At 46.1% G+C, this 16163-nt stretch overlaps 1 long non-coding RNA gene across 10 annotated transcripts; it reads right to left on the bottom strand.

Annotated features, from left to right (window-relative positions):
* Positions 1 to 1751: 1751 nt before the first annotated feature.
* LOC124707103 lies at positions 1752 to 5963 on the bottom strand. Of its 10 annotated transcripts, none has more exons than XR_007004749.1 (5): positions 5463 to 5963; positions 5301 to 5366; positions 4809 to 5197; positions 4000 to 4086; positions 1752 to 3055 (listed from the first exon to the last, which is right to left on the bottom strand). It is a non-coding gene; the product is annotated as an uncharacterized LOC124707103 (long non-coding RNA). The 10 variants fall into 10 exon arrangements; XR_007004747.1 differs by having other exon boundaries at positions 4000 to 4083; XR_007004748.1 differs by having other exon boundaries at positions 1752 to 4086; positions 4809 to 4903; positions 5113 to 5197.
* Positions 5964 to 16163: the final 10200 nt, after the last annotated feature.

Below are 16163 nucleotides of genomic sequence, written 5' to 3'. Positions count from 1 at the left end.
CCCGAATCCTAGATCCAGAGCCCTGACCGCATCTTCAAGCTTATTCTTAGACAGGGGAAGGAAGAACTTGAGCGGCAGCCACCAGCACCACGCCGCTGGCACCATCAGGATCTTCCTCACCGGCCACCCAGCGCCGCTTGGAAGCGCGAGGAGCTCTCCATCCGCCGACATATCGCCAAACTCCACCAGGGGAACAAAAACTACACCTAAACTACCATATACAGAGGGGGACCGGCCTCCCCTCTCCTAGTCACTCCGGCCGGCAAGGCCGCCGGAGGAGAGAGGGGAGCCGGCGGAGAGAAAGTGACTCTCAAGGTATTGTTCACTCACGAGAGAGGGGGAGGGGGGAAATGAGCTCTAAGATCAATTTTTCACTTACTTATATATACTAGTAATTTGCCCGTGCGTTGCTACGGGAAAACAAAAATATATTACTGCTTCTATCTGAAAATATAAAGGACCCAATTCGCCAGGAGGCTGCGCCGCTCTCAACCTCTGGGTGGAGCGTCGTTGGATGGCGCCTAATCATGTGGACGTCGCAACTTCCCTTCCCTACGCCACATCATTCTATCGCTGTGACGAAAAGGACAAGAACGCGTGGGGGGTCCTCTGGCACGAGCCACGCACCGCCACGGGGACGTCGTGCACGGTTGGTCTCCACCTCTGCTAGAGCCGTGCGCCCCATCAAGGGTGAAGAAGATGCAATATGAGCAGGGACTTGGAGCTGCATACTTTGGGTTGTGGTTCTACGAGTCATCAGCAACGAAGCGACAAAGATGCGAAGAGAGGATGGCGGTGATACGTTTGGTCGACCGGGGCAAACATCAACATTTGTTCTTGTCTTCTCCCTCATCTACCTAACAACCAACACATGCCCAATTGTTATCTTTATACTTTATATTTACACCATATACTAATTATATTTATTAATAATTATTTATTGCACTCTTTTCAAAAATTCCACCAAACACGAAAATACCAAGTCATTTGATCAACAAACAGATTTAGGAGCAAAAGCTGCAAACTCATGTTAGAATGAGAACATAAAGTGAGAAGCTCCGCTATGCTGGTATGTCACGATGAATTCCTACTGCCGCTTTAGATACAATACCTAGGAGCAGAGTATATGGCAGAAAGTGAGGAAGTAGGGGGTCGCTCTTGCTCCACTGCAAAATCCAACAACAATTGAAGTCAAGCTCAGAGACTTGGCCGGCCCGGGTTGAGTGATGTTCCTTGGGGCAGCTCTAGCTCTCCTAGGAGAAGACGATGGCGGCTACACCAGGCGCAGTAGAGGGGCATCGCCAACGGCATCCTCCGTGCAAGCGCCCACTGGGATCTTTTGTCCATCAGCATCTCTGTGTGACGCATCACCGACTCCACTGGCAGATCTAGAGGGAGGAGCGACTCTGCCGCTGGTGCAGCGCCGGCACCATGCATAGAGGTGCAGGAGTGGACTGCTAGAGAGGGCGTCGTGGGAGGCTGGAAGCTAAGGAGAGTGGGGGAATCGAGTATTCCTGCATCAATAGGCGGTGGCAGGAATGGTGCATGGGCAGAAGAGGATAAGTTCTATTTCGGTATGCTCCTGTTTCTCTCCCCATCATAAGTAAAGAAAAGTTACAAGCGTTATCTATTCCTGAACTAAACCAGATACCTGTACTGCCACCGGTTCCATTTTTGTTATCATCATCATGACACTCTTTGATCCCTATGCTGATGTACATGTACTGAAACTAAAATAGCAAGCTTAGAACTGAACAGGGAGAAACTGTATGTTTTACTAAATTAGCTGGTTACAATAGGAATTACAAAAGGCAGGTAAAGCAAACGAAAAAAATAGCAACTTGATTACAACCTCCTTAGGCAACGGAAAACACATTAAAGTAACTGCCATCTCCAAATACTTGGGTTTAGATGTTTTGTCTTTTGATCAGCTCTAACAGCAACTTAAACACTAAATACAACAACTATCTTGTGCATATACATATAGTTGTCTGAACACTATCTTGGTCCTGTAGTTCATGTCAACAACTAAGTTAAACACTAAGCAGTAATTAAATTCCAACTACTATACACCAACACTAATAAATTCTCTTGTGCATCAAATAGTTTCTGAAAAGTTAACATAGCTTGAGCTAAATAGGCCGCACTCCATCTAAAATAGTCCTGGAATGTATAGATATGGAGAATAGTGGACATTTGCAACTGCTGTCCGAGGAAAGCTATGTTCAATCTATGAGATAAGATAGCAACATCTTAACTCGCCGCAAAGTTGGTATAACATGTTCAATCTATGAAGCTATGTTCCATGTGTTTTGACCAAAGCAAATAAGCTGAGGATGTACTCAATAATTGGCGCAATTTAGGCTGCACGGCAGATCAGCTAACTTGAGATGAATGATCTGAGTGACCCCACACCCAATCGAGCCATATTCGGATAACCACTATATAACTCCACTTCACCACTGAAAATCCATCCTTGGCAAACACAATGTCATTCAACAATTTAACTCTAACCCAAACATGCATATTTTTCTTGGCAAACACACATACACGTCGCAGGTCTGCAAAATAGGTGTCAGTCTTAGGATGCAAGACCACTGCCAAGACTTTTTTTTTGGATAGCTTCTAAATCAAACATCTTGGTGAAATGTAACACTCAGCAGAGATACCATAAAATGGAACAACGAATCTGAAGTATATTCTAGGCTCCAATGCAAATAAAGGTTTAAGATAACATAGCCAATAGCTGTCTTTGGTTGGTATAAACGGAGAGAGAATTTAGTGACTGGTTGACCTTATTTGTCAGTATTTGCATTACATTCTAAGAGCAGCTTACAATATGAAATCTGGCAGCTGTAGACGGTGAAATCTTTTTCAAGAGCTCACCAGGTGTTGAGGTAACGAATGTATGACCAATGAATGCACAAAGCATTGGTAGTAACACATCTAGCATTGGAATACCTATATATAGCTCTTTATGGAGTCACTGATTTGTTATTTAGGCAAGCAGAAGAGACATACCATCACTGTGAAGGGCTAAGGCGGTGAAGATGACCTGCAATGATTTACATAAATAAAGCTTAATCTAAGCGTCGTAATAGGATAGTTTATCAACCAATTGATTTCAGAAAATCCTATCAGTAGTACTCTAGTTGACAACAAACAATAAGCAGTAATGCCAGAACAATTTTTGAATAAAACCTGACGAAGCAAGATAGAAAATTTCATCTAAATCAATTGGGAGGTGAAGGCAAAGGCAAAGGCAAAGGCTCAGTAGGAGTATTATAGAAGATAATAGAAATGGAATAGTTGGTGTCTGAACGTGTTGCTTTGCTTGCTGATATATGGAAATTTAAAACAGAGACGGGTGGCAATGAAGAGGGCAAAGTAACTAACCAACCAATTCAGTATAAATGGAAAAGATATTAGGAATATTTTTTAGCATGTACTTACAAATTTTGTTCCTAGAATAAATCTGCAGTATTAGCTGGAGCCTTGCAATTCAGTGGAAAAGGATTGCAAGAGTAAAATAACACACACACACAGGCACACACACACGCATTTTATTCTCTGTGCAACACATAGAGGGCACTGAAACATCCTGTGGTTATTTTTTGTTTAGGTAATCATATTATTAGACGGGTAATTAAAGGCTTAAAGCATCCGGTAGAATTTTCACTCTGATTAAAAGGTCAGTAATTCTATAAGGTAAAACAACTAAGGAGGTGGTTAGTGAAATATGAACAAACAATTCACTGTCCTCTAATTCTGTATTAAGAGCAATTAGAAATGACACCAAAAGTGTACGATTTTTGCATACACAAGATATCGGACCAACACGTAGAATTTCACAAATCAAGAAGTATGTACAAAATATGGTGGTCGGCAAATGGAAAGACTATCAAGTATCAACTAAAAACAGTTTGGTGCATCTTGTTGATCAGTAAAATGGTTTTTTATATAGCAATAATCTTCCCATACAATTCGGAAATTAATTACCAATCCTTGCTTTCGTGTTTCCACCAAACCAGTAGATGAAGCTACAATTGAACTGGTAACAGTGAGGACCTTTGCTACTTTGTTCTGCTAGATAAGTGGGCACACAAACACATCAAGTACCGAAGAATCAAAATCATAGGAGCATGGCAGAGCCATCGTGACCAAACAAAGGAACCACAAATTTGTCTGAATAAAATGTACCAACTAAAACAGGAAGAAGAGCGGTAACTACGTCCAAAAATATAGAAACAAAACCGAATCTAATACTATCTTCTATGACGTAAAAGGAGGATAGAAATTCAGATTATACTGAACTTGTTCTAATTTTCTGTTGGCTCCATGAAATTTTCACGGCTGTTTGAGAATCCGTTATCAATTTATATACTTAGTCTGCATCATGATGCCTTGTAAAAGATAATCTTCTTTTGGGCATCAAGAGACCTGTAAAAATGCATTTACTTGCTCGCTCATGACATAGGAGCATCTATTTATAAACTTGATCTGCATATGACTTTATCTGGACATTCTGATATCATTAATTCTCCATTACCAATCATAGCCAAACATAAAGGTCTATAATAATAACCATACCTGTATAGCAAGTGTTATTTAGTTCAAGAGTATTTATGTACCATTTACATGGAGGTGTGATAGCAAACATAAAGCCAAATTTTGAAAGTATCTAACTTAGTAACATATATTACAACAAAAAAAACAAGAAAGTACGCAATCATCGGAAAACTAAAAGGAGACCAAAACTGAAGCATCCGTCCATTTCATATTCTATAATAACAAACCCAAAAACTTACCGAAAGGAACATGATATGCTGCTAAGAAGCAGCAAACAACGGACAGAATTCGATACGCTGTGTTCATCCCCTTTCTTCAAAAAAATCTACATTGCCTTGTATAAAAAAGAAGGTGTTATACAAATAAAAAAATCACGGAACCAATTACAATCTATTGGTTGCAAGAAACTAACTCAGAGAAAATGCTTCTTATGCAATATTGTAAACACACAACCTCCTTCTGATCAAGAGTCAACATGCTCAACATAAATGAAGCTAAACATTGGCTGAAAAGTTCAAAAAATCTATCCAGTAAATAACATACCAGATTACCGGTAGAAGAAAGATGGCTTGCTCTCGTAGTGGAGCCTAGTAGTAAGGTTGTGACCGTTGTGGTGCCGTGGGTGAATCTGCACCAATTTCAATACAGGCATGAGCTCATGGCATGATAAAACATTACACGAGTCAAAAGTTGAAGTACTACGACATGTTTCTAACTGATGAGACACTCACACTTCGAGTCAATGCTGCCGTGCGAGCCTCTGCACCTTGTCATCGTTGCACAATCCCTTCTTCATCCTGAATAAAAACACACCCAAATTTGACAAAGTTATTAGCCAATTCTCCAATTTCATATCGCAGTTGACCAGATTTGTTAGTAAAACAGTGACTAACTTTCTTCAGAACATGATCATGGACAGCCTGGCCTCTTGCAAAGGTCTGAAGAATGCTCCTGCGGGCTGCAAGTGAAAGAAATGAACAATACTACCATATATACGTTTCCTGAAGAAGATTGAATATTCTAAAGTAAACCATGTGAAGTGAGACGTGTAGATGACAGATGGGAGCGAGAGTTTACGAACTGTTAATTGACCTGGAGGATGCAGGGAGATTTTACTATTTGCCACGTTTTACTTTAGACTTCTATAATTTGGCACACATTACTTAGCCTTTGATAATTTTCCACACATTAGATTTGATTCATTTCTAATTTGCCCTCTTTCCCTCTTTACAGCTCTATTATTTTCTTTAACACCAGTACATAGAGGAATACAGTACTTGTACCGTTTGGCAAATAACCTGGCTGGGCAGAACCTGATCTTTCGATTGATCAACCAAAGAATCCCCAAATCGCTCGTTCCTTTCCCTGCAGCGGACGACAGGCGGGAGCGCCGCCGCCCGCCTGCCACCACGAACGGCGGAGGAGGGGCAGAGCTACCGCCCTCCGGCGACACCGAGGCCAAAGGCGAAATCCCTCCTCGAGGCTGCGGCTGCATCGTCAGAGGTCAGTGCCTCCTGCTGGACATGGTGCCTCTGGAGAGATCCTCCGAGCCTGTCCGACAATTTAGGTGCCGCGGTCATCGCCAGTGTCGAGTCCAGAGCTATGGCACGTTGAAGCATAGCTGCATCCTGCACGCCAACCCATCCAAGTCGGCGCCTGACCGACAATTTAGGTGCCTGACGACTTATCTCTACTAAAAATGGAGTAGATGAAAGTTAGCGTGTTCCAACAATACCTAGTAGCATCAGGAGCAGCTGTATCTGGCTATCTGCACGCCACCCCATCCAAGTCGGCGCTCTGCGGGAACAACCACATCCAGCGGAGGCGTTCGACGATCTGGATCCACTTCTCCCGCACCAGGTGCTCCCTATACTCCAGCATAGCCACCGGGTTCGCAGCATCGCGGTCGGCGGCGGATGCAGCATCGTGGGGTGGTCGCCCACGACCCTGGAGGATGCGCATCGAGGCGGCGGCCATGGAACCCACGGAGACGCCGCAGTGTCCACAGACCACCCGTGGAGGATCACACTCCCTTGCGATGAGGAATCGCCGTCTCCAGTGAATCGGGCGGTGCCGGCGAGAACATGGGGCATGTGTCCGGTAATCGGGCCGTGCCGGCGAGGAACAATCTGGGATCTAGAGGGATAGGGCGAGGACGATCAGGCTCAGGCGTTGACTACGCGTGCGGGGAAGGAGGCATAGGGGAGGTGTATGCTAGTGATTTGTTGGGCTTGGCCCATTCGTGGGAGAACGACGCGCGAGCGCGACGCAGTGCGGACCGGGAGTACGACCAAAGTTTTGACGTATTGGCAGAATAAGGAACATGTTCCTCATTTTTAAGTAGTGTAGATTAGTCTATATCTATATAGTAGCTAATCTATGGGATATTCACTTTGCCTCATAGAAGCATTTGCTCCCATTGTTTGAATCTACATTCCAAAGTGTCACAAAATTCTAAAATAAAAAATTTCATGTACATCTACACATTTTATGTTCGTACATAAATTTTCAAAAAAAAATACAAAAATTTGTAGCTCCTGTAAAAAAACAAGTTTTGATGCTATAACACGACTACGTATAATTTTTTGTCTTTTTTTACACGGCACACAAAATGCTGTTTCTCCGCGAAAACTTATGCACTAACATAGAATGTCACGATGTACACTAAAAAATTTATGTAAGATTTTTTTGACATTTTTAGAATTGTTTTTTTAATTATTTTGTATGCTTCTTGTTTGTCAGTTTTTTATTACCCTTGATTTTCAGTCAAAGTTACAACCGTTGCCACTGCTGAGTTAAAAAACAATTCGTTTAGTCCGTCTTCTCGCGCAGACTAGCGGGCCCGAACATAACAAATCCCTCGTCGTACTCTTCCTCGGCGCTGGTCAGAGCGGAGCGGTTCGTCGCCTTCCTCTTCGCAACGCGCGTCGCGGGCTCGCCGCGCCGGCCAGCCTCGCCAGACAACTCTGACCATGGTGTTGGAACTGCTTCTTCAGGAGGAGGTCAGAGATCGGGAGATCGGAAATACAGCGGTTGGACAAGGTCCTGACGGATGTGAGATCGATGGGGTTGACGCCGCTCGATCCGGCCGACCCGTGTGGAGGTTCCCGAAAAGAATATGCCTATGCAATCTCTATATATTACCACAGCTTCAAGAAGCCAGGTCCCAATTGTAGATGCATGCCCTTGAAAGTTGAAACTCTGGAACGAGTAGGTAAGATGGGTGAAAAACAAGGTAACAAGTATGATTGGGTATTGGATTGCACAGCTCCTCTATGGCCGGCGTGTCCTTTTATATTGATATTACTTGGAGTAGAGTACAAGTTTACATCATGCTGATTTACAGGGATACGATTCTAACTACCAAATATACAACAAACTATGGTTAGGCTACTATAACAACCTTGACAATATATGGTAGTTTATCAGCCTCCCTCAATCTCAACCTGCTCCAAAAGATTGAGATTGCGCCTACATGCCTCAAAAGCTGGTAACGGGAGAGCCTTAGTAAATATATCAGCCACTTGATCCTTAGAGGAAATGAATCTGATTTGAAGTTGCTTCTTAGCCACCCTTTCTCTAACAAAGTGGAAATCAACTTCAATATGCTTGGTACGAGCATGAAACACCGGATTAGAGGATAAATATGTGGCTCCAATATTATCACACCACAATACAGGTATCTGGTTCAGAGAGAGACCCAGCTCCTTCAGAAGAGACTGTACCCAGATAATTTCAGCTGTTGCATTTGCCACTGCCTTGTATTCCGATTCCGTACTAGATCGTGAAACAGTGGCTTGCTTGCGCGCATTCCAGGCGATCAAATTACCACCATAGAAGATGGCATATCCCCCTGTGGATCGCCTGTCATCGACATTGCCTGCCCAATCCGCATCAGAAAAGGCGGACAACAAAGTATCAGAAGTACGCCGAAGAGTCATACCATGAGAAACAGTAAGTTTAATAAACCGAAGAATCCGCTTGACTGCAGTCCAGTGAGGAATCCGAGGAGCATGCAAATACTGACAGACTTTGTTAACAGCAAACGAAATATCTGGCCGTGTGAGAGTGAGATACTGGAGACCGCCAACAATGCTACGGTAGCGAGTGGCATCAGCATCCGAGAGAAGATCACCTTCATAAGCAGAAAGTTTGTCAACCACAGTCATAGGAGTAACAGCCGGTGTACACTTGAGCATATTGGCACGCTGTAGGATGTCCATAGCATATTTCTTCTGTGAGAGAACAAGATCGCCAGACGAGGTATGATGTACCTCAATGCCCAAGAAATAATGAAGTGCACCAAGGTCCTTGACTGCAAAGGCTGAACGCATCGCAACAATCAATCTGTCGGTAGCAGATGATGAGGAGATAATAACAATTATATCATCAACATAAACCAAGAGAAACATGGTAAGAGCAGCTCGTCTGAAGATGAACAATGATGTATCAGCAGTAGAAGCTCGAAAACCAAGAGAGCCAAGGACAGAACTGAGACGAGCATGCCAGGCACGAGGAGCTTGTTTAAGTCCATATATCGCTTTCTGTAGCCGGCATAAATAAGAGGGGTGAGTAGGATCCTCAAAACCTGGTGGTTGACGCATAAAAACCACTTCTTCAAGTACTCCATTAAGAAATGCATTTTGGATGTCCAGCTGTCGCAAGTGCCAACGCCGAGACACAGCAAGTGAGAGAAGAAGACGTATAGTGGTTGGTTTAACAACCGGACTAAACGTGTCCTCATAATCCAGCCCATAGCGCTGCCGAAAACCTTTCGCAACAAGGCGCGCCTTGTAGCGCTCAATAGAACCATCCGGGTTAGTCTTCACTTTAAACACCCATTTCGAGTCAATCACATTCACACCTGGCCGTGGTGGAACAAGAGACCAGGTGCCATTTTTGAGCAGGGCAGAGTACTCAGAATCCATTGCTTCTTTCCAGTGAACAGAACGGAGTGCATCATGAAGATCTCGCGGTTCGGAGACAGAGGAAGCAACTGCATGTGCCATGCAGGTCGCCGTCCAGGCAACAGTGCCATCAGAACGATGCTTGGGCTGCCTAATGCCATGCTGTAGTCGGGTAACAGGCCGAGTTGGTGCAGGTGGGGGCAGCGATGGCTGTTGGGCCGAAGGCCCACACGGAGCAGAGGGCGACCCGCTTGCAGCTGTTTCTTCACCAGGCGATGCATGGGAGAAATCCAGGCGACGCGGCTCGAGCGGCAGGCCGTGGGCCGGAGTAGTGGAGCCAGGCCGTTCGGTGCGGGGCGGAACCGAACTGGCTGAAGCGCCCGACCCAGCATGGGCTGGCACGCCAGGCGAGGCGTGATTGACGTGATCACCATGCAGATCGACATCTGTATCCAGTATTTCCAAACGTGCGCCGCGTCCAAGTCCTGCACCATGGTTAGGCAGTAGCAAGGGAGTATTTGCAACATCATCAAATTGGCCAAAGCTAGGAATGGAATGGTTCGGAGTGTCTTGCATAGTGGATGGTAATTGTGAAAAAGGGAAGTTTCCTTCATCGAAAACAACATCGCGAGAAATGTATACTCGATTAGTGGGAACATGGAGACATTTGTACCCTTTGTGGAGGGAACTATACCCTAGGAACACACATTTCTTTGAGCGAAACTCGAGCTTTCTATTGTTGTAGGGTCGAAGGTGAGGCCAACACGCACATCCAAAGACACGAAAGAAGGAATAATCAGGCACTTCACCAAGAAGACGTTCCAAGGGAGTTTTCATATGAATGACACGACTGGGGAGTCTATTGATAAGAAAACATGCAGTGGAAAACGCATCACTCCAAAACCGAAAAGGCACAGATGCATGTGCAAGGAGAGTCAATCCAGTTTCAACAAGGTGTCTGTGTTTGCGTTCAGCGGTGCCATTTTGTTGATGCGTGTGGGGACATGAAACACGATGAGTGATGCCAATGTCACTAAAGAACTTACTGAGTTTGGTATATTCTCCTCCCCAGTCAGTTTGCACATGGATAATTTTCTTGTTGAGAAGGCGCTCAATGTGACGTTGAAATTGCAAAAAGATCTCAAAAACATCACTTTTTCGTTTAAGAAGATACAACCATGTGAAACGACTATAATCATCAATAAAACTGACATAGTATGTGTGTCCTCCTACAGAAGGTTGGGCAGGACCCCAAACATCCGAGTAGATTATTTCAAGTGGTGTAGAAACTACATGACTAGAAAGGGAAAAAGGCAACTGATGACTCTTGCCTTGTTGGCAAGCATCACAAATTACATTATTCTGCAAGTTTGACGAAGGAAGTTGACGATGATGCAAAATATGTTGAACTATCTGGGTAGCTGGATGTCCTAGACGACAATGCCACTTATCACGTGACACTCTTATTCCACTGAAGACTTGTTTGAGGGATGACTCGTCAAGGCGATAAAGACCACCATGGCACCGACCACTAAGAAGAATTGTCTTCGTGTCTCGATCCTTGACAAGGAAAAAATGTGGGTGAAACTCAATGAAAACCTTGTTGTCTAGGGTAAAACGACGAACGGATAGAAGACTACGAGTGACAGAAGGTACATGCAAAATACCCTTAAGACGTAATGAATGAGAAGATGAAGTAGGAATTGTAGTTTGGCCAATGTGATGTATGTGCATACCATGCCCGTTTGCAGCGTGCACTTGATCATTGCCGGTGTAGTTTTCCTTCACCGTGAGCTTGTCAAGGTGATTGGTGAGGTGGTCGGTGGCTCCGGTGTCCATGTACCAGCCGGAGTCGACGGAGTAAGAGCTTGTTTGGCCAGGGGTAGTTGCTGCAGCAACCTGGCGCTCCATGTACCGGCCGTCGTTGTCGACGCCGAGGTAGTCCTGCTTGAAGCGCTTGAAGCAGCTGGATGCTTTGTGGCCGGGCTTGTCGCAGATTTGGCAGATCGGACGGTTGCCACCGCCACCACCGCCGTTGCGCACACCGCGGTCACGATCGCCGCGGTCACGATCGCCGCCATTCTGGTTGCTGCGGTCACCGCGGTCACCATCACCACGGTCGCCTTGACCAGGGCGAGTATTGCCGCCAGAGTTGGGCCCCTGCCCGGCCGTTTTGGTGAGATAGAACGGTCGAGGCAGAGAGCGCGGGTCAGGACCCATGCGGTACTCAGGGCGATAGGCAGGCTTGGCGCCACTGCCACCACCACGATGTGTGGCATTGGCGGAGAAGTCGTTGTGACCTCCATGCAGCGCGGCCTTGCGATGCGCGATGCGCTGCTCAGTGCTCAGCAGCTGGGCGTACAAGTCGCGAAGTGGGATCGGGGTGGTCCGTGCGGAGACCACCTCGACCAAAGCGTCGAAGTCCTCGTCGAGACCATTGAGGATGCAGCTGACGAGTTCCTCTTGGCGAAGGGGCTGTCCAATAGACGTTAGTGTATCGGAAAGAGACTTAATTTTGTTGAAATACACAGAAACAGATGAATCAAGTTTCTGCAAATCATCCAACTGTCGACGGAGTTGCATGTAGCGCGCCGACGACTGTGAGGAGAAGCTCGAGGCGAGCGTCGTCCAGGCGTCCTGAGCGGAAGCAGCGAAGAGGATGAGGCTTTGAACAGCCTCTGTGGACGTGGAGATGATCGCGGACAGGATGGCCGCGTCTTGCTGATGCCACGCCGCGAACTCTGGGTTCGGCAGGGTGCGCGGAGCAGCAGCATCAGCGGGCGCCTTCGGGTTGTCGATCTCCTGAGGCGGGCAAGGGAAGGAGCCGTCGATGAAGCCGGTAAGAAGATGGCTGCGGAGTATGGGCACCACCTGCGCCCTCCAGTAGAGGTAGTTGTCGTTGCCGAGACGAGTAGTGACGAGCGGCGCGAAGTTGAACGGCGCCGGTGTCGATGACGAGCTTGACGAAGCGCTGGTGGTGAAGCTGAGCGCTGGATTCGGCAGCCTTGAAGCAGTGCCACCGGAGATCATCGAGCCTGATGAGGCATCGCTAGAGGCAGGCGAGGAACCCATGGAGAAAGAAGAAGGAGGAGTTTGGCTAGGTGTAGATTGGATCTAGGGTGTGAGCCGGTAGCTCTAATACCATGAAAAACAAGGTAACAAGTATGATTGGGTATTGGATCGCACAGCTCCTCTATGGCCGGCGTGTCCTTTTATATTGATATTACTTGGAGTAGAGTACAAGTTTACATCATGCTGATTTACAGGGATACGATTCTATCTACCAAATATACAACAAACTATGGTTAGGCTACTATAACAACCTTGACAATATATGGTAGTTTATCAATGGGGTGGGCTCGGTGGAGCACTGGGGCATGGCCATGGGAAGTTGGGGACAGCCTGTTCGGCGCCGCCCCGGACCACGCGCGGCCATGGAGGCCACCTCGCGTCGCCCATCTTCTTTGGTGCAGCACAAAACTACCCCTCTTCCTCCTATGCACGCATGTCCGGATGCTTTGTTGCTTCTCCGTACACGGCAGTGAAAGAAATCGACAGTGGCTCGATGTGATATTGCAAACTTATCTGAATCTATCACAATGAAATGGCAATCAGTTGTTCAGTATCTAGAATTCTAGATGCTGTAATGTTGAGCTCTATATCAGGTTAGTTGTTTTCTGGATTTTATGTTTGATGAGACTGAGACATGTAGTACGATCTTTATATGATAGGTTTAGTCAAGGTAGTAGTGTAGTTCCCCTGATTAGTGCAATTTGTGAGTGGATATGGTTTTCAGATGGTGCGTGTACACATTTGTCACATGTATGTCAGATTGGCGAATGAATATTTCTCTAAGATAAGAAAATAGTGAATTGATAATATGTTTATATGTAATTTTTTAACCAAAGTAGGTAAGCTATTTTTAACCATAGTACACATGGATGAACATGTTAAATACATTTAAATTTTGACAAACGTCAGACAAGTTTCCTAAAATGGAGGGAGTACTAGAGTTACCGACCTTAAATATTTAAAAATATGCAGTGAGATTTTGCAAGACAAGTAAAGTGAAGAATACCTTAGGCATCACCTATTGAATAAAAGAGTTTTCTTTTTTACCGATACTGGTACATGACTTGCAAAAATTCAGTATTGACAAAGTAAAAAAAAGTCTTTGTACGATTTAAAAATATCTAACATTGCAAAAAGATTCTGTACATGACTTGCAAAAATTCAGTATTTTATTGAATTTTTGAACAAACCGAATTTATTTGACAAAAAAAATATAACTAGATTATGTGTGAATCATATTTATGTGAAAAAATGGAGTATATGTGAAAACCGAATTAAAATTGTACAAATATTCTAAAAAATAGATGAACCCACATTTAGAAAAACATATTACTCTTTTAATTTGAGTTGCTTGTAGAAATTTAAAGAATATTTTATTGAAATTTGGAAAAAAAGTCTTGAACTGCAGCATGTTTGAAAAACGAACTGAACTTCAAAAAATAATTCTACAAATCATGATTTCAAATTTGTAACAGAAAAATTAAGATATATTTTACTCTAATATGGGATTAGTATTAGCTAGCTGGTGAAATCGCCGCAATAAGCGAAGTGAGAGCACGCGCATGCAAAGGAGACAGAGGCACATGTGGGGGACCTACATATGCAGCAAAAAATCAGGCAGTGAACGAAGGCTATTGCTCCGGTGTCCCCCCCTCCCCCTCCCTCTAAACTTTGTTCTATTTAGACGGCTAGGATCTACTGATACCCTTTCGTGGGTTGACTTAACATGTGTGTTTGGTTCATGGGCAAACATGTACAAGATGGGATGGGATAAAATATGTTTAATTAACGATTAATAGAAAAAGATAAATTTGCCATTAACACACCGGTTAATATGTAATTAACGGGCCCTTTTCCCTTTGTGGTGGAGGCCGGACCTAGCGGGTGGCCGCCTACCCGTGCCTAGCCGCAATAAGCGAAGTGAAATGGCCTCGCTAAATATGTGCGGGTAGGCCATTTCTGTCGACTGGGTGTGGCGCAGACGTAGCAAGCTCGTTGCTCGCCATGCCATGGAGGCCGCCGCCGCCGAGCTAGGGAGCCACGTTGAAAATCAAGCCCGCCGCTTACCGCGCCCTGGAGGCCGCCGATGTCGAGCTGGGGAGCCACGTGGAAAAGCAAGCCCACCGCTCGCCGTGACATGGTGGCCGCCGCCGAGCCGGGAGCCACACATACGACGGTGGCAGGTGTCGGAGTCGCGTCGACGATCATGGATTCTCAGGCGGCTAGTGAGATTAGTCATGAAATTCACGGATCATATGGTCCAGCCTTTTTCAGAAATATTCGGCTTTTGGGATGGGATCATCCATATTTTCTGGTCACGAACCAAACACATATTTACCACCTGAACGTCGTTCGCAGAGGGGGACACCGGAGCACAGCCCGTGAACGAATACGCAGGAATACTCGGACAACGTAGACTAGTACTAGATAGCTGACACCATATAATTGGCTGGTGCAACTCCAGTAGGAACCGGAGCCGTTAGAAATGACCTCTATTCGATTTGCGTAGCACAAGATGGGCGGCGGCAGTAGCCACTACACCACGTCATAGAATTAGGGGCACTTCTACTAGTGGCACTTATCAAAATGCGGCTAATAGTAGTCAATTAGTGGCACTTTTCGAAAGTGCCCCTAATTGTATATCTATTGGGGCACTTCTCAAATGCCCCAATATGTGTATACCTATTAGGGCATTTTTTCTAATGCCCCAATAGATGTATACCTTTTGGGGCACTTTTAAGTGCCACAATTTATCATTACTCACCTAAACAACTATCACCTTTAGCTCAAGGTCAATTAGCCCATGTAAACAGTGCCACATTGGCCCGCACCTGTCGGCTGCCGCGACACCGCTGCCAACCCGTCGCGCACGCTGTCGTCGTCCTCCTCGAACATGCAGTCATAGCGAGCGGTTAGCGTGGTGCACATGGTTCTGCTGCCCGTTAGCGTGGCGCGGCTGATGCACGCGAACTGGACGCCGTGCGACGGCTGGAGGACATGCACATGCCTGGCGGCTGAGCTACTTCCGGGTGCGCGTACCGCCCGTTCCTGCACGCGAGCCATATAGGAGCGCCGAGATCTGGCGCAGGCGGCGGTAACTACCGCCGGACCTCCGCGTCGATCGCGCCTACGCGATCGACGCATGGCGAATTGTAATTTCGGCTAGCTGAAAAATAGCAAAACTGAAAAAAAGGTCAAAAAAGAAAAGCGAGTGCAGAGGATACGTTCAGTTTGGTCTTGGGCTATGCCTCAATTTCTTCTGGGCCAAAGCTTCACGGGCTGATTTCCATGTCGGTAACTAAACTTGTCTTCTTCCCAAGTCTTCTTTTCTCGTCCCATTCCCTTCCCTTCCCCGACGAGATCCCCACCATCCTCCAAACCCTAACCCCAGCCATGGCCCCCGCCGCTGCCGCCGCCGCCCCGGCGGTCAAATCCGATGACGAGGACGACTACGAGGAGTACATCCCCTCCAAGCGCAGGGCCATGGAGGCCGATCGCCTCCGCCACCAGCGCCTCTCCAAGCCCGCCGCCCCCTCCTCCGCAGGCTCCCCAGCCTCCCTCCCGCAGCCTACGCCCCAACCGACGACCAACCCCGCGGCCGCCCCCGATGCCGTC

The sequence above is a fragment of the Lolium rigidum genome, chromosome 4, assembly GCF_022539505.1.
Source record: "Lolium rigidum isolate FL_2022 chromosome 4, APGP_CSIRO_Lrig_0.1, whole genome shotgun sequence".
NCBI lineage: Eukaryota > Viridiplantae > Streptophyta > Magnoliopsida > Poales > Poaceae > Lolium > Lolium rigidum.
This window is presented reverse-complemented; position numbering and strand designations above follow the sequence as displayed.